Here is a 25,602-nt window from a genome sequence, read left to right on the forward strand (position 1 = left end):
TAATACTAATATAAGTATATATATAATTCAATTTATTAAATTTCTATATTTTCTAGATAATAATGAATAATTAATTTGGATCTTCAATCAAGTGAATCTACTAGTCATCAGTTCCACTGATCTTTCTGAGACACATAATTCCTTCGTAGATTTTCAAAGTTCCAACAGGTTGGGGCCAGATGCAATGTGCATAATAGGTGAATTATAAATATTTTTGATTGAATAAATGACAAATGAATAGTCAGCATTTACACTAACTTCAGTAGAATCCATACCAGGTTTATTTCATTACAAATGATGGAATATGCTGTTTTTATTTTGAGGTAGAAATCTTCTCACTTGGTTACAAGAAAGCAAGAAGAGAAAAGTAATATGGTACAAATCAAAATTATGCTAAAAAATGTGTGGCCATATCATAAGATTTCCTTATTTTGTAACAATAGATCTTAAAATAGACACAACTGCTCGTAGATTTTAGCTAACCAGAGTGCAATAGAAACAACAATTTTGAATGAAAATTATAAGAAAATTTTAGTTCTTATAATAGGGTTTATAAAAGTTCTAAGAATAAATCCATGTTCATGTATCCTGCTATAATACTGAAGTAGTTTTCCCTAATTTTGGTTCCAATTAAACATTTCTAAGGTAGAAAACAATGATTACTATTTTCTAAATATATTATTTAAAATTCAATATAATTAATATTTAGATATAAATAATATTTGAGATTTTCTTATCTTAGATTTTACGTTCCTTATGCATGAGATCAAAAAAGGATAAAATGCATTTTTAATATAATACTTAGTTGATCTAGATAATATTTGAGGACAAAACACCTCTAAGAAAAAATCACCTATTTTGCACATGATAGAATCTAATGTTATCTGGTTATTGGCTATAACCTGAACTTGGGACTTCCTTTTAAAATGCCAGCATTAATTTCATAAGAATATAACCACATTTGTGTCTATTTTTATCTATATATTTGCATATAAATGCTCAAAACTAATGTATTAAACACTTAAAAAGAACTATTTTTTGTCTTAAAAAATTTAACAGTTTTACAAAAATAGCACTATCTTCACACAGAAAGTTATGTCATAGCAATTAGTTACGTGAAAGACCAGCAAACTTTCCTGACTTACTCTAGTCAATAGAGTCAACTGAACGCTTTGATACATCACTCACAGTCCCGCCTCTGGGACCAAAGTATTTACGCTTGCATTGCCAGGAATATTGGCTATTGGCACCTCACCATTTAATCTCTTCCAGGGAATTGCCTTGGAAGGTGAAAGGGAGCTGCCTTGCCCAAGGACATGCATCTCCCTTGGGATAGCACTCATCCAAAGACCCCATCAGAAGTGGGAGTAAAAGGCCCCAGGCTCATGCCTGAATTTCAGACATTTCTGATGGGTCATCCCCGTTCCAGAGTTCCCTGTGGGAAATGCTGAGGCCATTACTGGAATTGCATTGCAGTTCTTTCCTCCCTACAATCCTGCTTCCTTCCCTTACTCCTCCAAGATGTTATTCCCGAGAGTATCCCCCATAAACTTTCTGCATACAAATCTCTGCCTCAGAGTCTGTTCCCAGAGAACTCCATCCAAGATTCTTTCTATATTGGAAGAGGAAAATAGGAGCAGATGTGGGGGGCAGATATCTGATCCTCAGACAGTTTTCTTTTCTGGAGAAATGAGCGTGAGGAGAAATGCTTACATTTTTTCCCTAGGCAGAACAGTTAAGTTAGAGCCAGCGACAGAGACAATAGGTAGAGTTACTTTGCTTCAATCCATAACAGCAAGAATGTAAATCAGCATTCTGGAGGGAAGAAAACATGAGGCAAATGAAGAGACTGAAGAAGTATCAAATTAAAAGCTTAGCACAGAAATTCTCAGTGTTCATGTGGCTGAGCATCTGGAAGGCAATGCGTTCTTCGCTCAACACCAGGCAATATTGATATACTGGATTTCAGCATTCAAAATAGAAATCATCTTTACAGGCAGAAAGTGCCTATATTACATAAAGGCAAGTGGAAATCACACTTGCTGTAACAAAATGCTCTATAATTCGGAACATGCTTATACTTTTTCTGTTAGCATTTGTTACTCTATCATTCATTATGTAGTGGCAAGCTCTCATAGCGGATGACAAAGGGTTAAGAAAAAATAATAGGACTTAATTTAGAAAATGTTATTTCTTATTTTCTTTTCAGTGAATTTGGAAAAATACTCCTTGTGTAAATTTAATAGCAGAACACGTATATGCAGCAGAATCACAGTTTGAGAGCCTCTGGCTTAGTGTATGCAAGCTTCCAAATGAGGAAAGGCAGTGAGAAGAGTTAGAAATGCTTGGATGTATGGTTTACGAATTATGAGGAAGGCGCCTTCAACTTCATGGAGTCCATCCCAATTACTGACAGGGTGGATGACCTATCTATAGATACATACATACACACACACACCAAAACTCATATATATTCAAATCTCTCAACTCATTGTTTTTAACTATGTTGACTAATTTTTTCACAGACATCTAAGTGTATATATTTGTACTGTTCAATTGTAACATCTTTATAAATCTTTCCAATCTTTATAAATAATCTGAAAAAGGGGCTTTTTGCCAAATAAATTATTATCGAAAGCAAGAAATGTCCATATAGAAAATGCTGATAAGAAACCAAACAAGGAGGAAAAATAGTTCAGAAAAATGCTATTATTCTCACATTTGGCAGAAAGCTCTAAAAACTATTATTGCCGTCGAAAACATGTTTTGTCTTTCATCATTTTATGAAGACTGGAATATATTTTTAGGATGAGGATAATGGTCCTCTGAATTACATCATTACATGTCAGGTGAACACACTGGCAATTTAATTTATAATTTCAATCGTAGTAACAGATCATCCTTGGTAGGTTTAAGCCTCACTTAAAAAAAAATATTTTCAGCATGTAATACTGTCATTTCTTAAATTTTTTTTGTAAAGTACAGTAAATTCTTTAGAAATAAATATCTCAGCTGGTCCCTTTCCAGTGAATTACTTTTACTATTTAAACTGTCAATATATTCAATCACTGTGCTGTTTAAGAGATACCTTCCAGTGAGAATATAATAGTATTTGTTTTTATTTTGTTTTCTCTAAATCCATCTTACTTAGAGGTTGTTTTTTGTGTGGTTTTTAACCCAATTATTGCTACCTTCAATGAGAATGAAGACTCAATAACTAGACGACAAAAGCAATAACCTTAGAACTAAATCATAGAAATCTTTTGTCAGTCTTGAACCAAATGATCTATTAATTACAACATGGTCTTGTATCAGTACAAGTATTATATTGCAAGCTTCTCTTACAAAGGAAAAACTCTTATTTTTCTTTTAAGTAAAGCAAATGAAAACGCTCATGAAGAATTTAAATGGAGAAAATTTGCATATGGGTTGAAAGCTTCTAAAAATAACATTCTAAATGCAACATTTTCAGAGATTCTGCTTGTCAAAGATTTATAATTTAGCAAAAAGAAAACCATGAATACACCTAATAAACATCAGAGCATACCACGTTTTCCTATAACCCACAGTAAACACTACAGTACTTGGATTCACCATTGGTCTTCTATCGCTTTTCCATCTGTGCTGTTTTCAGAATATACGATGACCATTTACTTGAACCAGGAATGTGACATCACCAAAATAGCACAGAACAGAGCTTTTAAGCCTCATTTTACGATGCATTAACATATTCTACGGACAGATTCACAGACACTGAATAAAAAAAAAAGGAATTACTTTTGAAACTCTATTAAGAATTGTAAACTATACATTTTCTATTAAATTGTATTTTAAATGTACATGCTATCATAAGTTCGGGAGTTGGGAGGGACCTCGATTTCCTAGGAAGCTGGGATTGTTCTGTGACAGTCCTATAGAAACTTCTCAAATGAGGCTAATGACATGTGGAAGACAGCGTTGAGGGGCATATGTAGGGTCAACTAGGGACACAAAAAGTAACTAACCATGGTGGCCATAGAAATTGACAGCTCCTATGAAGGAGAGAATGATCCTTTCCCTCCTATCTGAATTATTTCTCTTCCTGAAAAGACTCATTGACAATTTAACAGGGATTACCATAATGCTAAGAGACCACGTAAAGCATAGTTACACTATTCTGTGGCAGTTACTTAAAAAAATTATATACAATTAATTTGCCACTGCTATTTTGTTTTATGCTAATTAAAAACTGAGACACTTCCTCTTGTATGAGATTAGACTATCAGCATTTGTTGAACTCCATTCTAGAAGACTGCAATACGGTGTTTATTACTTATGTAAATTTGGTTAATTACACACCAACTCAGTTATCTTATTTATTGCATTTCAATTAGTATCTTTTTAATAGTCGCTAAGTCTTTAATTAACTCACAAGAATAAGAGGTGTCTTGTTAAATGTAAATTAAATAGATTTAAATAGACAGTAGATTGCCAATGGTAGATTTACTGCTAATGCTATAGAAAACTGTTGCTGGAAGAACCAAATGCACTCAGTACCATCTGCCTTCGTCTCTAGGCAAGAAGAAAATGGCATTTTCCTTAGGATTATTTTTAGCCCAAAGATAAGACTAAGGCAAAACCAAAGTATGGCAGGTTTTCATTTTGTTCTGTTGTTGCAAGAATGGGTTAAATGTAATTTCAAGTTCTGTCTCATTGTAAATGAAAAATTCTAACAATACAGAGAAATATAAAATAAAATCTTTATTGAGTGTGGAATTACTTCTGAAATGAATGTTAAAAGGTTTAAAAACAATCCGTGATCACTGATTTATCGGTCCAGGGTAGAAGGGCGCAAACCATTTCGCTCTTCCCTAAGTGGTCCCTTGTGACCTGGCAAGGAAATTAATTAGCAGGGCAGCACTGTGGCAACAACCATGACTACGGGGGGATCCTGAATGTCAACGGGCTGACACTGTAACCAGTTTTGTTAGCATAAATGTTTCTGCTTTACCCAGCTTATTTCTCAGAGGTGAAATAAAGGCTTAGCTAAGATGAGAATCTGCTTTCATTGAATATCAAGTTTTATTCTTTGCAAAGGGAATTTAAGTGCGTTTCTGGATTCTGTTACTTATGTTTGGGGACTGGCAGAGTGTATCACTGTAAACACTGGAAATAGATGGAATGAGGATTAGTACATATATTCTCTGCTATATTCTCCACACTTGGCTGTGGAAGAGTTTAACGTAGAAGAATAGTGTTTTAAAATATGTTGGGCCAAGTTTGGGGGCACTTCCTATTTTAACAGAATAACACAATACAAAGTTATATTGCCATAAATCCCTGAAATTTTAAAACAGAGTATTTAGCTTTTTCCTTCAAGATTATAATATTTCAGAATAATGATAAATAAAGCTGTTAATGTAAGAAAAATATCAACAAAATGTGAAATTACTAGGAAAAAACAGATTAGAAGACATCATAACTTTGGCAGTCCCTGAATTATATTTGTTTAACTTGTATTATCACAGCCAACATGACACCCTCAGGTATTCTCCTTTTTCTCTTTTCTCTTTCAACTTCTAAGATAATCTATTCCTCTCCAGAAATTAGTGAGTTAGAATGGTATCCATAGCAGAAAAACCTGACTGCAGGCAATGTTTTACTGTGAATATCATGTGAGACTACTTATTGTATTACACCTCTTCCTTTTTCTTATAATTTTTACTTCATAGCATTTCAATATTTCCAGGCTAAAGTTTCCTATCAAGTATTCATTCAAAGTTTTTCTTTAAAAAAGGATTTTCTGTTCAAATTCCTTGGAAGAGCTCAGAGTGTCTGTAGGAAATCTCTGAACATTTCCTAACGTAATTAACCTAGGCAATATCCTGGCAAGAATACGCATATTGCTTTTCCCATGAAACTCTTTTTCTGGCGAAGCATCCTGAGGGTCTTCTCTTAGCAGCACTGTTGTAACCAGCATATCAAATGGTACAGTGCTCACATTCTGATGTGATAGGTCTCTGTTTGAGTCTTGGCTCCAACATTCAGCAGCTATATTACCTGGGTAAATGTCTTACCCTCTCCAGACTCTGATTCTTCATTTTTTTTAATGGGAATAATAATTATTAACATATTAAGCTTTATATGAGGATTGACGTTTTATTTGAGGATTATTTGTAAGATGTTTAATACAGTGTCTGATACTTAGTGATTGCTAAATAAGTGGTAGTTGTACCTACTAAAATATTAAAAGGTTATGTTAGCTTCAGGGACAGAAACATTTTGCTAGATGCAAATGAGAATATATAAGCTATTACGTTTTGTAAATTAAGAATTAGTTCCCAGGTTGAAAGTAAAATTATTTGAAAAGTTATTTTTCCTTAGATTATGTAGCAAAAATCAAAATATGGTGCCAGCCTGGTGGCATAGTGGTTAAGTTCACGTGCTGTGCTTCAGTGGCCTGGGGTTTGTGGGTTCGGATCCTGGGTACAGACTTATGTTTATCAAGCCATGCTGTGGTAGGCGTCCCACGTATAAAATAGAGGAAGATCGGCAAGGATGTTAGCTCAGGGCCAATCTTCCTCAGCAAAAAGAGGAGGGTTGGCAGTAGATGTTGCCTCAGGGCTAATCTTCCCCACCAAAAAAAAAAAAATCTTAAGTGCTTGTAGGAACTCTACCTACAAGTTATGCAATCAAAGATCTTTATAAACTATTCTTATTAACATAGATGACTTCAATGACTACTTTAGGCAGTTTAATTCCATTAAATTAAAAGTCACTTCGTTGATATCATCACTGTTTATATGCATTTCATTTTAGCAAACCACTCCACAGCAGTACCCTGGGGCCAATCTCCTAGAATGGTTTTACCTCTGCAATCTTAAAATCCGTTCCCCACAGGACATACAACAGACCTTCACCACTCTTCCTAAACCATCTGCCAAGCCACTGTCCCTTTTTCAACAGTGAAGTTTATCTCTGGCTTGGCAGAAACAATTGCATATATAAGGCGTGGAATCTCTCATCCTTCCACCTCCACGACTCCAAATGTTTCTGTATCTCCTCTCACTCTCACTAGTTTTTGTTTTTCCCTCTAGTTTCCAAGGATGAGAGGTACTTTAGCTTGATCATGTATAATCCCTCCACTTGATCTCTGAGTCCATTTCTTCTCATCTTTTCTGGGGCCTTGGCCCATTCTGACACCTAAACAAACAAACAAACAAACCCATTATCTCTCGAGGTCCTGAGTACCCCTCTAACTTCTGTTATATGTCTTTCTTTACTTTTCAACGAAGGTCATGAATGAAAACGTCACCAAGGGTAATATCCACTTTGTTACATCCGTTCTTTCAAATAAGTAATCTTGTCGTCACCTCGTCTCTAAATCATCTGGTAAAGTTTACCAGTATCATCTTCCTTAATTGAATGATCAATGTTTAATGTATTTGGCATCTTCTCTGCGGCTGACACTGTGACCATTTCTCATCTTGAAAACATCCCCTTCTTATCACCCGTGACAGCATTTCTCTCTGGTACTTATCTGAATCCTCTTTCCTCTGCTATTCAAGACCATTTTCTAGCTCTACTTTTTTAGACAAGCACTTAAATTATGATGTTTCCTAGGGTGCAGTTCTTGGTTTACTTTGCTTCTGACTTTCCTATATCCGCATCCTCTCATCCATTCTCTTGATTCAGCTACTACTCATACTACAAACTACAAAAGGTATGTCTTCAGAGTTTTCCTGAAATTAACATCACTATGTACCACCACACAGAGGAAATGCACTTTAAATGTCCAATGGCGGCTATGACTCAAACTATAAAATTAAATTTTCCATTTTCTCCAAAATACTCTACCCGTGAACTATCAGAAGCCTAAAAGCACAAAAATCAATATATCATGTGTACGTTACTTCAAATATGTCCACAGAAGTATGCAATACATTTCACCAGCATTTGGAAAACTATGCTAAAGTGACGATTTTTATTTAATGATATAAATTTTAATTCAAAAGACTCAAGCAAGATATTAAAATGGAAGTATTAGCCTTTGCTTCAGATAGGGCTTTCTTTTGTGGACTTCCAAACGCTTGGAGAACTTCTTTAGTACAAAATCTTTGAGTAGATGGCTGAAATGATTTCATTGTTAATAATCTCTGTGCTAAAAATGCATTTTAAAATGTCTTAATGTATTAATTACATTGAAGTTAGCTTATCAAATCAATTTAAAAAAAATCCCAAGTGTTATTTTTTCCCCCTCTTCAGAATGAACTACTTATTTTAAAGAGGATTATGTATTGCAAGAGTGATGCATGACGGGAGACAAATTTTACCTAATAATTCATTTTTTAATTTTTTTTCACTTGTAATTTTTGAGAACACAATTAGAATAATGGTTCTTGAAAGTTTTCTGATTTATATCATGCTATACTAAGCAAATTTTTTAAAGAAAATGTTTATGATGGATTACTTTCCTAAAGTTTTTTGACCTGAATTGAATCTCTGAATTTTGAATACCATGACTGCCAGTATAATGAAAGAGGGACTTCCTTAATTTATGTCACCACAAGTCTGCTAGAAAAGGAGAAAGTAAGTTGCACTGCCTATTTCGGCTCAGTGTACGATGAAGAATAGGAGCTGAGTGATCAGGAAAAATTAATAGATAGTCAATATCTGATACCTCTTTATATAACCCTTTTAAGAAAAGAGGGAACAAATTTATTTTGTATTTTACAAAATTATATAGCTATTGTTCATGTTATCTTTTCAAGAATCTGAGAAAAAGTAGCACAGAAAGTTACAAAACTACAGAAATCTCTAATGTTGATGCATATGCATAAATGCTTGCTTCAGCCAAGCCACCTCAATTTGTAAAGTGACAAACACTCTTAAACACTTGCTAAATATCTGTTGCCCAGCTTTTAAAAGTTAATTGATCAAATGAGAATGAGATAGTGGATTTAATAAGAAATTTAATAAGCTGCATTTCCTTTCCATTCCCTCTAGTAAAATCTCAGTATGTCTTTGAGAGCAGCTGTTCTTGCTTTCTTAATTTAGTAATCCTGAGAATAGAAATGAGAGAGAAATCTGGCTGAATATCTGCTAACTTATTGATCGCCATCCATTGATTCACCTGCTTTGGGGAATAGGTGGGCTTCTTTCTCCTTCTAGAGCTGTGGGCTCTACGTGTTGATGTGGATAAACTTTTGAGACGGAAGAAAAAGAGGATGCTGGACACACACACATATATGATGGAGGTGATTCGAGTGGTAAAGACGACGCCCTGTGGAAAACGATTTGATTAAAACATATTTTACAAACATAATTATTGATATATCCATCCCTAGTAATCAGGGTGGTACAACCCACTGGACAGATCACTAGTGTAAATTTAAAATACTTGCTATTTTCTTAGTTTGTTATTTGATTCTATACACATCAAGAGGACCTGATGTGGGCCTCAATTTTTCCAACTATAAAGTAGATAACTACCAACCAAAGATTTATAAGTAACAGAAAAAATTTTTGATATATTTTATCATGGTTGTCCTTTTCTCCCCATAATATTTATCAACATTTATTTAGCTAGTACACATGATTCATTTTTCTGTTAGTCTCCATGGAGACAACAAGGGACAAAGGTCATGGCTCCACAAAGCATTTCCTCAGGTAATTGCTCAATTTTCATAGCTCTCAAGCTGTTACTAGTGAATGGTTAGGTTATGTCCCCCTAGGCTATCTATCATAGATGTTTGCTAACTCATCCATTTCAAAATGACCTTACAGAAGCTTTAGAAATTGGAAGCCATTGAAACTTCTGTAGGTTCACTGGTTCATATAGCAGTGAAATAGAACAAGGGAATTTCTTTAGCATATTATTCATATGGAAATAAAAATAATAATCTTAATGATGTGGCCCATTTACTATTTTTTTCAGCAAATAATCACCTGTAGAAATTGATGGCATTCTAACTCAGCATAGCATAAATAGCACTTGGATTTCTTTTAGTGGGAAATGTGTCATGAAGTTAGTTTTGACAAAGAGTGATAGATCCAAAAAAAAATATTTTCTCTTTACAAGTGATTAGTATGAGATATTCTTTTAAATTATGACACATTTTTCTATACCAACATACAGGTCATAATTCCTAATACGCCTTCATGAATGTAAAATGTTCTAGACTTTAAATGGGACATTTGTTTATGGACAATAAACCGTGAAGTCTTTATGTTCAGTCTAGTATATCTCCAAACTTTCTTTACCCTAATGCATAACTAAAATGACAAATAGTTACCGGTTACCTTTCAAGATCAGAAAGAGCTTTCATTGATAGTTAAATCAATTCATGATTAACTGATGACTTTTCATTAAGGAGTTAATTAAGAAGGTCAGTAGAAAAATAATATACAGTCATGAGTTGCTTATCAACAGAGCTATGTTCTGAGAAATGTGTTGTTAGGTGATTGCAGCATTGTGTGAACATCATAGAGTGTACTTCACAAACCTAGATAGTATAGCCTACTACACACCTAGGCTATATGGCATAGTCTATAGCTCCTAGGCTGCAAACCTATATAGCATGTTACTGTATTGAATACTGTAGGCAATTGTAACACAATGGTAAGTATTTGTGTATCTAAACATAGAAAAGGTATAGTAAAAATACAGTATAAAAGATAAAAAATGGTACCCCTATATAGGGCACTTACCATGAATGGAGCTTGCAGGACTGGAAGTTGCTCCAGGTGAGTCAGTGAGTGAGTGGGGAGTGAATGGGAAGACCTAGGACTTTACTGTACACCACTGTAGACTTTATAAACACTGTACACTTAAGCAACACTAAGTTTATAAAATATTTTTCCTTCTTCAACAATAAATTAACCTTAGCTTACTATAACTTTATAACTCTTTCATTTTTTTTAACTTTTTGACTCTTGCAATACTTCGCTTAAAACACAAACACATTGTACAGCTGTAGAAAAATGTTTTTTTCTTTATATCCTCATTCTATATGTTTTCTACTTTTAAATTTTTTTTTATTGTTTTTACTTTTTAAACTTTTTTTGTTAAAAACGAGGACACAAACACCACATTAGCTTAGGTCTACACAGGGTCAGGATCACCAGTATCACTGCCTCTCACCTCCGTACCCTGTCCCACTGTAAGGTCTTTAGGGGCAGTAATATGCATGGAGCTGTTACCAGCATCATCACAAACACGTGAGTAATGCTTTACACTATGACCATTATGATGGCTACAGTGTCACTAGGCGATGGAAATTTTTCAGCTCCATTATAATCATATGGGACCACCCATATATGCGTCCCTCATCGACCAAAATGTCATTATGTGGTGCATGACTGTATAGACCAACCTCTTCTGTTTGAAAATAAACTTGTGTTAGAAAAAAAATTTTATGATGAAGGCACCTTGGAATATTCCCCTCACACTATGACACTTACTGCAAAATAACTAGCCTCTATGAGCCCTAGTTAATGATTTTTTGTGTGTTCCATTGTTTACACTTAAAACTGCCTAGAGTAAGGAAACAGTCATTTTTAATTGAGAAAGGTAAAGCCATACTCTTTAATATCACATAAATGGAATTCTTAACACCCGACAAATCAAACTACTTCTTTAACTATTCTCCATCCAACTTATATTAACATAATAAAATGTGCTACAAGTGCAGTAAATGAACAAAAGGTATTTTTAACATTTGGATGGAATGCTTTTCACCAATAAATTTTGATGCACTTTGATACAGTTAGCGTGTTTTTCCTTCAAGTAGTTCTTTTAACTAGAGTCTTATATTTACAATTTTGTGGAATTTTTCTTTAAATTGACCAACATAAACCATTTATCTTTAAATAAACTTTGTGAATAAACAAAGAAGTTACAAAAAATATTTTAAAGTGAAGATCAGAATTACCTTTATCTCAGAAAGAAAAATCTTATTATATTTATTTCTATTATTTATTTGTTCCTAAAATTTCAATGAAAAGTTTCAGCGTACATGTACTGTTACAGTGCTTTCCTTTGCTTTTTATCAATTTAAAAATTCCATTCTAATTTTATTCTAAGTTCTCTTAAATTTTAAAGTAAAAAAATCAGTTTTTTTCTTCACAGTTGATTAATTATTAGGCAGAAATTATATTAGTGAATCTGCATGACACAAAGAAGCTACCCATTAGCGTTAATTTTCCCACAATAAGGAAGTCTGTCAGGAGACTATTCACCTTCAATGTCTGTAACCCTGGCAAGAGAAAATCATCTACTTTCAAATTAAATTTAACCTTTCAGTGCATTAATTATTTAGGCAACAATTTCCTTTCTGAGTATTTAAGTACGGTATTACTCACATGCTTTGACTTTCCTGACAATGAATAATTACAAACTGGGGGCTGAAGGAATCAAATCCTCTTGGTTGAATTGGTTTTAGGGAGTTTCTATTTTAGTTGTTTTATCTACATGGCACTAAAAAATGTCATGTTCTTGGCATTAAAAATTTCTAATCAAATGGTTTTTTTGCATGAAAATTATAACGATAATGATATCTGAAGTGGTAATCTGTATTTAATACATTTTTTTATGCATGGGGTAATCAAATTAAAACTTAGTAAGTCAAGTGTAAAGTTCAAATGTGAAGAAAAGTATGATAGCTTTTATGAAGTAAACTATTACTGTCACTTTTTTTAGAATTCTCATAGTTTGCTCAATTTACTGAGGCTAATTTTCTTATTGTCACACAGTGAAACAACTTCAGTGAAAAAGAATGAGACACAGTGATTTGCTGTCTAAATTACAAAGTCCTGGATCTTGACTAATCCCCATTCTGGGGCATTATCCCAAGATTCTGAGAAGATCAGTTTGGGGAAGGAATTAAGCATTGGTACACCAAAGCTCCCAGGTTATTCTAACAATTAGTTATTTAAGTTCCTTTAAGACAGAGTCTTCACCCTTGTGGCACTTTGGAAATATCTGGGAAACTTTAAAAAATGTAGATGCCTGGGTCCTACGTCTAGATATTCTAATGTAATTGTTCTGAGCTGTGGCCTGAGCGTCATGGTTTTTAAAGTTCCCGTAGATGATTCCGTAGGCTGAAATGGCCACCTGCATCAGTCACCAGCAAATTCTAACACACTCATTGTGTTTGTGATCCAGATGTGAGCCAATTGTTCCAATCTACTGTTGCTACTGCATCTAGACCTTATTGCTCAATTTCTTTTGGGCATCACCTCATTCCCTCTGCCTTATCTTCACATCTTCATTTTGGCACCTCTCAAGTGTGATTCATGTTCTCCCCTTGAAATCTTTGGGAAATATCCTGTCCTTCTGACTTAGCCTGGGGCCCCTGTTCATGTGACACTCGCCTCCCACATGGCAGCATGGGTAGTACTCCAATCAGATTCTGTAGGTTCTCACTAAATATGAACAGGACAAAATAGAGGGTCATCCCGAATGATGAACACTCAGTGTGGCAGTCTTGGGACCAGGATGGGGAACTCCTGTGTCAGCTCAACTCCCCTGAACTGATATCAACTCCTAAGCCAGTCTTTCATTAATTCTTCAGCAAAACTTGACAAATACATCCCTGCATTCCTGTAGACACAATCCTTCACTTCCCAGTTCTCTAGCCTCCACTGCTCTATGGAAAAAAATTACTTCTTAAGTTGCTCCTGTATTGTTCAGTCTCTCCGAGTGTTTCCTTCTATTCTTCATCAATTTTCTCTATTAATGTCTCTATTATTTCTCAGAATGTCTCTATTATTGACATTCTGTTCCCTTTAATTCACAGATATAAATTTCACCAACTAGTTGGAATAACCTGTTTTAGTTTCAGTTTACTTCAACAATATATTACTAAGCTGTTTTTAGTTTTTGTTGCTTTCAACTTTTTCTCTTATTACGTTCAGTAGCTATAATCGAGAATACTGAAATTTACTTTTCATTAAAGCTTCAAAACCTAATTTCTGAAATACACTATAGAATATCATACTCACAATTCAACAACTGAAGTACTCATCATGTAAGCTTTGTAGGTTCATGCTGAATATAAAATTCTTTGAAATGCTGAATTGAATTATACAGCTCTAGATTATAGTCTGTCTCCTTCAATTTCTTTCAGACAATGTGAAATTATTGACTCCACTTGGAGTCCTAACAAATTGAGGAAGTAATTCAGTCTTTATAGTGAAAAACTATTAATGAGGTGATTTTTACATTTTGTTAAATAAAAAGAATAAATCTTACTTCTTGATTATGGAGAAAGATGATTTTTTGTTTTTACATAAGACCATATACTAAACGGTGACTTCCAGGCTGTTTATACCTTTCGTGTTACCCATTAATGAATAAATAAAAAGGAGAGGAGGTGTTTGATAATTCTTTTAAAAACGTCTAAAATGATTGCCTTTCTGTAAACAATTGGACCAATATATTGAAAGCTGTATCAAAATTAGAAATATGTTTTTTTCTTTAAAATTGCAATGAGTGTAATATCATCCTCACAGTACAGTAATCAAGCCTTTCAGTGTATAAATTTCGCCAATATTTTAATTCCAAATTCTTCAAATAACTTCAATTTGAAAGAGGATAAACTCATGTAAAGCCAATTTTGTAAATTATTTGGTGACTAAAAGACAAAAATAATGCACAATAAAACTACACCTTATATTAGGTATTTGTATAGTAGCTATTATTGTAGAATTCTATAATAACACAATTAGGTATCTCTGAAGTAGTTTTAAGGGAGGTAAAGTCACATAGCTTTAGGCAGTAGTGTCCTGCTAAATGGATAACATCAGCTCTCCATAAAAATATATACACATATGCATATACATATGTTTATTATAAATTTTACAGATAAAAATGTTGTATAGCACACAATATACTAATAATGTAATATACAGTACTCTTTATTCTAAATTCCATATAGCCAATTGATTCTCTCAATATGCTTTTGTTGATTTTTGCTAAGTTCTTGTATTCTCAGCCACTGTGGTTGCAAGAGATTAATGAAGGTAATTCTGAGAAATGTTGGTGGATATTTTTATTTACCTTAATAAGCAAGATGAAAGTGAAATAAGACATTGCACTGGAACTTTACTCTTTTATCGATGATGTTAGGGACTTCTTTGCTGAATTGAATAATAGTTTTTCAAATAATGGAAGAAGAATTTCTCATTCTTTTCTGCTATCCACAATGTAATGGCCAAAGTCACATCACACTTTTAAATTCCACCTACATTATTAACATTTTCTCCATTGCTTTCTTAAGTCCAGACCAGAGTTTTGCGGACTTCTTCTTAAAGGGTCAGATAGTATATAACTCAGTTTTGCCGGCCATATGGCTTTGTTGTAACTACTCAACTCTGTCATTAGAACACAGAAGCAGCCAGCTGTGCCTATGTTCCAATAACACTTTATTTATAAAAACAGGCAGCTGACCCACAGGTAGTCTACTGACCCCTGGTTTAGATGATGAATAAATCAAGCCCTGATTTGCAGAATTTGCTGATTTCAGTGTTGTAAATACTCCCACCATGGCTGATTTCAAACTACCAAAGTGATTTCACCGAAAGAGGAGCTGGGAAGAGATGCTCAGTAGCAGAATGTCATAGGGTATTTCAAACATACATGCAGATACAAAAGGCATAGAGCATGGAGAACAGTAAAGTGTAGTAACATAATCAGGAAATAAGTTTTTTTCAATAAAATTTATTTAAATATATGTGTTACTAATAACCAGCTTATACTTGGAAAATTCCTGAAAATGTAATAATGGCCTCTGTGAGCTAATATGAGCCAGCTCCAGAAACCAATGGTTTTATACTTTGTACTATAAATTCTAAAAAGTATTAAAGTAGTCCAATCTCTAGAAATCATAAATATCTCTTAGACATTGTCCTTCAAATTTTTCAGAAGGCCTCTGTTCACTAGTTGACTTTCTACAGCTTCTATGTAAAAAACAATTATTAGTATTAGCTGCACTAATAATATCAGTAGATATAGAGATTATTCTGAAGACAAAAAAAAATGGATATAGGCAAATGGAGTCAAACATTAAACATGCATGGATTATGATCTTTATGCCCTTCTGAATTGAAACACAACTGTAGGAAAAGAGCATTGATCATGAACAAATATTCTCATGAATTGCATTTTCAGTTTTGCAATTGATGAGTCCTTTTATCTTTTGACACCTCCTCCATTCACAAGGTAAGGATCATGAGCCAAGCCTTCATCACAAGAATATCGTAAGAATAAGTGAAATAATATCCAAACAGCATGCTTAGCTACTTAGTGGAAAGACATTTTACTAAAAACAAAGAGACTTTTAAACTCCATGCATACCATGACCTAGTATTACAGTTAAAATGCGGCATTAAATAGGCCAGTTGGTTTACTGTGAATGCACAGCAGGTATGTCACATCCCGCGCTGTCCTGGCAATTCAACTGACTCTACCCTAGTCTCTTAATGCCATCTCTTTGAATACAACCTTGTGACAGTAAGCATGGTTTGACAGAGGGACCAGCAGGGAAGTTGCATGATCTTTGACTCCTATATGCTAAACTTTGACTTAGATGATCCTTCGTGGACTGACCTTTTAGATTAACTGTTGTAACTTTGACTTTACAGTACAAATATAAATGTGCCAACAATAGTCTGAGGATAATATTCCGTCCACATGTGTGGGGAAATGAAAGGATAAACACAAAGCCCTATGTTTGCTAGCCGAAGAAGAAAAACTACAGTCTAGTATGAGTGTTTGTAAAATCATCTCCAGCTTATTTGAAAATGAATATGTGAAAACCTATAAGGCAAGGGATATTCCATTTTCAGAAGTGAAGTGCTTGGCAGAGAAGACTTTACTAAGAAAAAAGGCCAAAACATTTTAGCTTCTAAATAATTTTGAATCAGCGTCTATGTTCAGTGACTTATGGAACAATTCCCTCAATTCCAAATTCTAGTAAGTTTCCCAGGAGAAAATGAAAAAAGGAAAACAGAGCCCCTGGAAGGAATTAAGAGAACTCCAAGAAGGAAATATGCATGGAATCACCTCTTTTTAACACTTTGTTTCTTATTTTAGTCTTTAGACCCCTGCTAGAAAAGCCTCACCTATAATTAGTTTTATAATGAATTTCATCTACTACCATTGTCAATCCAAGAAGGAAATTACTGTTTGAAGGAGAATTAATAGATTAATAGCAGCAATAAAGTAGTCCCATTTAGTAAAAAGTTTATATATACTGAGGAAAGGAGAGTACTTTCAAAATGTCCTCTGAGAATCTTGCAGAAATTCAATCTACTTTGATAAGCTTGATAGCCTGAAACAGATTTTTAACTTTTTCATACACTGCAAGAAAGCAAAGTAAGTTCTAAGGGCTTTAAGGTATATACCAATTGGCAAATACTTGTAAGTGAAAAGTTGCTGTCAACATTTGGTTGTTGTGAGAGAAACAGCAGCTATGTTCATGAAACATCCATTTTTAACAAAGGCCTAGAGTAATGTTGTAGCTGCCTATCTTTTTGTCACCTGGAAAAGGAGGTTCTGGTAGAAGTGAAGGACAAATATCATAGGGCATTAGATTGAAATCTCTCTTAACCAGTTTTGCTTGGGGTAAATTTATGTCACATCTTTATCATTGATAACAAAACAAAATTGCTTAATCATGTTATGGTTGTTTGAAATAAAGTTTTAATCTTCCATAGAACTTCCACAAGACTTGAATCTAAAAACTATTTATTGGCGTTGTCTTTTCCATTTCGGCTGCTATAACAAAATACCACAGACTGAGTAGCTTATAAATAATAGAAATTTCTCACGTTTCTGGAGGCTGAGAAGTCCAAGATCAAGGCATCAGTATTGTCACATTTTGGTGTGGCCCCTTTTCCTAGTTCAAAGCCAAACCTTTTTGCTGTGTCCTCACATGGTGGAAGGGACTAGGGATCTCTCTGGAGCATCTTTTATAAGGCACTAATCCCACTAATGAGAGTTTCACTTTCATGACTTAAGTACTTCCCAAAGTCCCCTTCTCCTAATATCATCACATTTGAGTATTAGGATTCCAACATATGAATATTGGGGAAACACAAATATTCAGACCATAGCACGTGCTATAAAATGTAAGTATATGGCACTTCATTCATGATTCTTCAAATTAAAAATGTTTTTACCTCTGGATGGATGCCCTTCCTATATTTCCATGAAGAACATTCATGGTAGTGTAGGTGAATGGATACTGCACAGAGCAACCTGGTTACATGCTGTCCCTCCATCTTAGATCTTTTTTCAGGCTATAGTCTGGGGAGAATTATTGTTGGAGCAGCTGCATATGTGCAAAGACATTCTCAAAATTGTTCTTTTCAGATTGAATAAAAACGTGGCAGGGGCCGGCCCCATGGCTTAGCGGTTAAGTGCGCGCGCTCCACTGCTGGCGGCCCGGGTTCGGATCCGGGGCGTGCACTGACGCACCACTTCTCTGGCCGTGCTGAGGCCGCGTCCCACATACAGCAACTAGAAGGATGTGCAGCTATGACATACAACTATCTACTGGGGCTTTGGGGGAAAAATAAATAAACAAATAAATAAAATTATTAAAAAAATTTAAAAAAAAACGGAAGTAGGACACTATCAACTTGAATGAGAAGACTGACTCTTCATTTAACCTGGATAAGCCCAATTAATCTAGGAAATCTGGGATGGTTTTATGATGTACCTTATTATTGTGCCTCTAGGAGAGATTGTGTGTGTATATGCATTGTGTCTGCCTAAAATAAATAGGCCACAGTTTTATACAGTATTATGTCATCTAAAGAGGCCAAATAATTTATTTGTATTGCTATTCTGAATGTGTATTGGTTCTCTTATTATGCTTTTAATTGCAAAAGCTTTCGCTTTAAATTGCAAATTGTCATTATAACAATATCTGGTAGGCAATTACTTGATGCCTCTCAGTATAGCTGAATAGGATCATGTTGATAATGAGGCCTAATTAGGTCAATATGTGTCTGAGATAAGTAGCATTGCTTTCCGTCTATGTCTACATATTCTAGTCACTCCTTCAAATCTACATGATAATGGTAAGAGTGATGATAAACAATAAATTTTTGCCACATAGGCAACACTTTTATTTAGTTGCTCTTTATCCTACTCTACACTGATATTTTCTTTGGATAATAAAAAAAAAAAACATATTAATGCCAAAGCCATACCCCAGGTCAACTGAGGCAAAAACTCTGATGGAAGGGTCCACACATCTGCATTTTTTAAATCTTCTACAGATGATTATAATATATAACCAGTGTTGAAAACCACTGTTGTGGCCCTATCAATAGTTGGTTCACGTACATGTAACAAACAGCATGCAGCATAAAATATGGGTATTTTCAGAAGTGAATGGATTAAGATTTCAGCTTAAAAGTGCATAACATTTTAATATTTCTGCCAACAATATCAACAATTATGAAACGCTGTTTGATTTTTCTGATGTTGCTTCTTAATTATACTATATGGAATACAAAAGTACAAATGTTTTCCAAAAGTTCCACAAATCAACTTGGTTCCTGAGGCAGAAACAGCTAGCTTTCCACCAAATATGTGTGTCCAATTCTGTACTGCAGAATTGTTGCTGAGAAATGGATGCCCAGCCAGGGACTACTTCCCAGCTCCCTTCTCTTCCTCACTACCTTGAATCTAAAAGGAGCCACCTGACTGGTTCCAATGTAACCTAAGTGCAAGTAATTATGTATCACTTCTGGCACAAAGTGGTTAGACAAGGAGTGTGCTTTCTGTACTTCCTCTTTCCCCAGCTGTGGCCAGATGCAGAGGTTCTAAATGATTGAGGCCTCAGAAGATGGAAGGAATGTGAACCCCTAAATAACCCCTAAGGAGATAGCCACAGGGAACTGGGTAGCAGCAGTAGTGGTGAGGCCCGTGTCCCTAGTCCCTCCTGCCACAGTGATGACTGAACCTTTGCCCCTGCTCCTGATGATGATAGTAGCACCAGTGAACCTGACAACCCCAGATGTGACAGAGGCATCTGTGACCCAGTCTCTGCCCCCCTGCCACAGCAGTGGTGCCCACGACCCAGACAAACCTGGGCACAGCGGAGGCACTCACCATCCTGTGCCCCCAGTGGCAATGCCAATGACTGCAGTCACACTAGTGGTGAGGCACCAGCAACCCCCAAGGCAGAAGAAGCAATGAAGAGGGCACCAGTGACACCTCTGGCAGAGACAGTGGAGGATAGAAAGTGTTAACTCTCAAATATAGCTAGAGGCAGCTCAGGTAAGAGAAATCAAGAACTTGTGTTATAGCAGCATCTACTGAAAAATAAAAGAAAGACCTCTAATTGAAAGACCTGTTGAACTTTTAGAATCAAAGTAAAAAAAGCTTTCCCTAAACTAGAATGATGTCCACTACTTCAAATGCACTGGCAGAGGAACAACTCAGCAAGCACTATTAAAATCCACAGTACCATGATACCACAAAATGACAATTCTTCGGAAACCAAACTTAAAGTCATGGAAGATTGTGATCTAACTGATAGAGACATCAAAATAGCTATCATGAAGAAACTCAGCAAGATACAAGAAAACACAGAAAGACAATTCAATGAGCTCAGGAATAAAAATTAATGAACAGAAGGGACTACCTTACCAAAGAGATTGAAACTCTAAAAAAGAACCGAACAGAAATTCTGGAGCTGAATAACTTAATAAATGAGATGAAGAATGCATTATAAAGCATTGGAAATGGAGCAAGCCATATGGAAGAGAAAATTAGGAGCTTGAAGATAGAAATCTAGAAATAATTCAAGTAGAACAGGAGAGAGAACTAAGATTTAAAAAAATTAAAAAACTATGAGAACTATTTGACTCCATGAGAAAAAGTAACATAAGGATAATGGGTATCTGAGAAGAAGAGAGAGAAAGGGAGGAGAGAGCTTATTTAAAGATATAATAGCTGAGAAATTCCCAAACTGGATATGCAAGTCCATGAAGCTAATAGAACATCTAATTATCTCAATGCAAAAAGACTTTCTCCAAGACACATTATATTAAAATTGTCAAAAGTCAATGATAAAGAAAAATTTTAAAGGCATCCAGGGGAAAAAAGACAATAACCTACAAAGGAACCCCCATTAGGCTATCAGCATATACTTTACAGGCCAGGAGAGGGTGGAATGACATACTCAAAATGTTGAAAGATAAAAACTGTCATCTAAGAATAATCTGTCTGGCAAAGTTGTCCTTCAGATATGAAGCAAAAATAAAGGCTTTCCCAGGCAACAAAAGCTGAGGGAATTCATTACCACTAGACCTGCCTCACAAGAAATCTTGAAAGGAGCTCTTGTACCTGAAACAAAGAGGCAAAAGTACACAAAACTTTGAGCAAGGTGATAAATAGACAGAAAGAATCAGAAAATTGCAACTCTTTATCCCAACAGGTTGTTAAACACTTAATTATAGCATAAAGTTTCAAGAGAAATAAATGTTAAAAATAACTATCACTATTTAAATTTGATAATTAACTCATAACATAAAAAGGGATAATTTGTGACAACGAAAACAAAAGGAAGAGGAAAAGGACAAAATCTGTATAGGAAGATAAGATGCTATAAGCAGAAAAAGGACTGTGAGATGTTTTATATAAACCTCATCATAACCACAAAACAAAAACCCAGGGCAGAGACATGAAACATAAAAAGAGAAACCTGAGACCATCATCATAGAAAACCATTAAACTAAAATGGCTGATAGAAATAGACAAAAAAAAGAAACAATGGAGATATACAGCAACCAGAAAATAAAAGAAAATGGCAGTACTAAGTCCTTAGATATCAATAATCACCCTAAATGTAAATGGATTGAATTCACCAATCAAAAGACACAGAGTGGCTGGATAGATTAAAAAACCAGACAACTATATGCTGCCTCCAGGAGACATATATAAGCTCTAAAGACAAACATAAATTCAAAGCAAAGGGATAGAATATGGCACTTCAAGCAAATGGCAGCCAAAAGAAAGCAGATGTAGCCATACTTATACCAGACAAAATAGATGTCAAGCCAAAAAAGGTAACAAGGGATAAAGATAGATATTATATAATGAGAGAAGGGACAATCCATCAAAAGGACATAACATTTACTAATATATATGCACCTATATAGGAGCACCAAATTATATAAAGCAATTAGTAATAGACCTAAGGGAGAAATTGACAGCAACACAATAGTAATGGGGACTTCAACACCCCACTTACATCAATGGATAGATCATCCAGACAGAAAATCAACAATGAAACATAAGCCTTAAGTGAAACATTAGACCAGATGGACTTAATAGTTATATACAGAACATTCCATCCAAAAGCAGCAGTATACATATTCTTCTCAAATGCACATGAAACATTCTCAAGTATAGACCATATTTGGGGACACAAGCTCAATAAATTTAGGAAGATTAAAATCATATCAAGCATCTTTTTTGAACACAACAGTATAAAACTAGAAATCAACTGCAAGAAGAAAGCAGAAAAATCAGAAATATGTGGAGACTAAACAATACAATACTGAACAACCATCGAGTCAACAAAAAAATTAAAAGAGAAATCAAAAAATACTTGAAGACAAATGAAAATTAAAATACAGCATACCAAAATCTATGGGATGCAGCAAAAGTGGTACTAAGAGGAAAGTTTACAGCAGGCCTACCACAATAAACAAGAAAAATCTCAAATTAACAATATAACCTTACACCAAAAATAATTAGAAAAAGAAGAATAAACAATGTCCAAAGTCATTAGAAAGAAGGAAATAATCAAAATCAGAGCGGAAATAAATAAAATAGAGATTAAAAAGACAATACAAACAATCAACGAAACTAAGAGCTGGTTCTTCGAAAAGATAAACAAAATTGACAAATCTTTAGCTAGACTCACTAAGAAAAAAAGAGAGATGGCTTAAATAAAATCAGAAACGAAAGAGGAGAAGTTACAATGAATAGCACAGAAGTGCAAAGGATTTTAAGAGACAACTATGAACAGGTATGCACTAACAAATTGGATAACCTAGAAGAAATGGATAAATTCTTAGAATCATACAATCTTCCAAGACTGAATCATGAAGAAACAGAAAATCTGAATAGACTGATCACTAGTAAGGAGATTGAAATATTAACCAAAAACCTACCAAAAGCCTAGGACCAGATGGCTTCACTGGTAAATTCCACCCAATGTTCCAATAAGATTTAGTACCTATCCTCAAACGCGTCCAAAAAATTGAAGAAGATGGAATGCTTCCTAACTCATTTTATGAGGCCAACAATACCCTGATACCAAAATCAGACAGAGGTAACACAAAAAAAGAAAATTATAGGCCAGCATCTATGAGGAACACAGATGCAAAAATCCTCAAGATATTAGCAAAATGAATACAATACATTAAAAGGATCATGCACCATCATGAAGTGGGATTCATTCCAATGATGCAAGGATGGTTCAATATCCTCAAAATCAATCAATGTGATATACCACATTAACAAATGAAGGATAAACATCATATCCTCTCAATAGATGCAGATAAAGCGTTTGACAAGATTCAATATCCATTTATGATAAACACTCAATAAAATGGGTATAGAAGACAACTATCTCAACATGATAAAGCCCATATATGACAAACCCACAGCTAACATTGTACTCAAAGGTCAAAAACTAAAAGCTATTTCTCCAAAATCAGGAACAAGATTTCCCACCCTTTTCACTCATTCAAGGTAGTATTGGAAGTCCTAGCCAGAGCAATTAGGCAAGAAAAAGAAATAAAAAACATCAAAATTCAGGGGCCGGCCCCCTGGCGTAGTGGTTAAGTGCACGCGCTCTGCTGCTGGCGGCCCTGGTTAGGATCCCAGGCATGCACCGACACACCACTTGTCAGGCCATGCTGTGGCAGTGTCCCATATAAAGTAGAGGAAGATAGGCACAGATGTTAGCCCAGGGCCAGTCTTCCTCAGCAAAAAGAGGAGGATTGGCATGGATGTTAGCTCAGGGCTGATCTTCCTCACAAAAAAAAAAAAAAAACCAACATCAAAATTCGAAAGGAGAAGTAAAACTGTCGCTATTTGTGGATGACATGTTTATACATAGAAAACCCTAAAGACTCCAGCAAAAAATTACATGCATACCTCATTTTATTGTGCTTTGTTTACCACAGTTTTTACAAATTGGTTGTGAAGCAGCAACTACTGATATAGAAGCTGCAGCAAGTTATCCAGAAGATCCAGCTAAAATAATTAATGAAGGTGGATACACTAAACAACAGATTTTCAATGTAGACAAAACAGCCTTATATTGAAAGAAGATACCATCTTGGATTTTCATAGCTAGAGAAAAAAGTCAATGCCTGGCTTCATAAATTCAAAGGACAAGCTGACTCTCTTGTGGGGACTAATGCAGCTGGTGACTTCAAGTTGAAGCCAATGCTCATTTACCATTCTGAAAATCCTAGGGCCCTTAAAAATTATGCTAAATCTATTCTGCTTATGCTCAGTCAACGGAATGACAAAGCCTGGATAACAGCACATCTGTTTACAACATAGTTTACTGAATATTTTAAGCCCACTGTTGAGACCTACTTCTCAGAAAAAATTATTTCTTTCAAAATATTACTGCTCATTGACAATGCACCTGGTCACCCAAGAACTCTGATGGAGATGTACAATGAGATTAATGTCATTTTCATGCCTGCTAACACAACATCAAATCTGCAGCCTATGGATCAATGAGTAATTTTGACTTTCAAGTCTTATTATTTAAGAAACACATTTTGTAAGGCTATAGCCACCATAGATGGTGATTTCTCTGGTGGATCTGGACAAAGTAAATTGAAAACATTTTGGAAAGGATTCACCATTCTAGATGTGATGAAGAACATTTGTGATTCATGGGAAGACGTCAAAACATCAATATCAACTAGAATTTGGAAGAGGTTGATTCCAACTCTCATGGATGACTTTGATGGGTTCAAGACTTTACTGGAAGAAGAAACTACAGATGTGGTAGAAATAGCAAGAGAACTAGAATTAGAAGTAGAGTCTGAAGATATGACTGAATTGCTGCAATCTCATGGTCAAACTTTAATAGATGAGGAGTTGATTCTTATGGATGAGCAAAGAAAGTGATTTCTTGAGATGGAATCTACTCCTGGTGAGAATGCTGTGAAGATTGCTGAAATGACAACAAAGGATTTAAAATATTACATAAAGTTAGTTGGAAAGCAGCAGCAGGATTTGAGAGCATTGCCTCCAATCTTGAAAGAAGTTCTATTGTGGGTAAAATGCTATAAATAGCATCACATGCTACAGAGAAATCATTTGTGAAACAAGAGTCAATAGATGCAGCAAACTTCATTGTTGTCTTATTTTAAGAAATTGCCACAGTAACCCCAGCCTTCAGCAACCACCACCCTGATCAGTCAGAAGTCATCAGTATTGAGGCAAGACCCTCCACCAGCAAAAAGATTATGACTTGCTGAAGTCTCAGATGATGGTTAGCAATTTTTAGCGTTAATTAAGCTACGTACATTGTTGTTTTTAGACAAAATGCTATTGTATAC

The 25,602-nt window shown here is 34.9% G+C and overlaps 1 long non-coding RNA gene across 1 annotated transcript in view; it reads right to left on the minus strand.

Annotated features, from left to right (window-relative positions):
- Positions 1-5,311: 5,311 nt before the first annotated feature.
- The window catches only part of LOC147916464 (uncharacterized), a 178,615-nt gene continuing 158,324 nt past the window's right edge, over positions 5,312-25,602 (minus strand). Inside the window, exons 8-9 of the long non-coding RNA XR_015552934.1 lie at positions 9,113-9,262; positions 5,312-7,182 (exon numbers count right to left, since the gene is read on the minus strand). This is a non-coding gene — a long non-coding RNA (uncharacterized LOC147916464). The remainder of the gene's footprint in view (positions 7,183-9,112; positions 9,263-25,602) is intronic.

Source organism: Ceratotherium simum, chromosome 8 (genome assembly GCF_057802395.1).
Source record: "Ceratotherium simum simum isolate JZ-2026a chromosome 8, ASM5780239v1, whole genome shotgun sequence".
Lineage (NCBI taxonomy): Eukaryota > Metazoa > Chordata > Mammalia > Perissodactyla > Rhinocerotidae > Ceratotherium > Ceratotherium simum.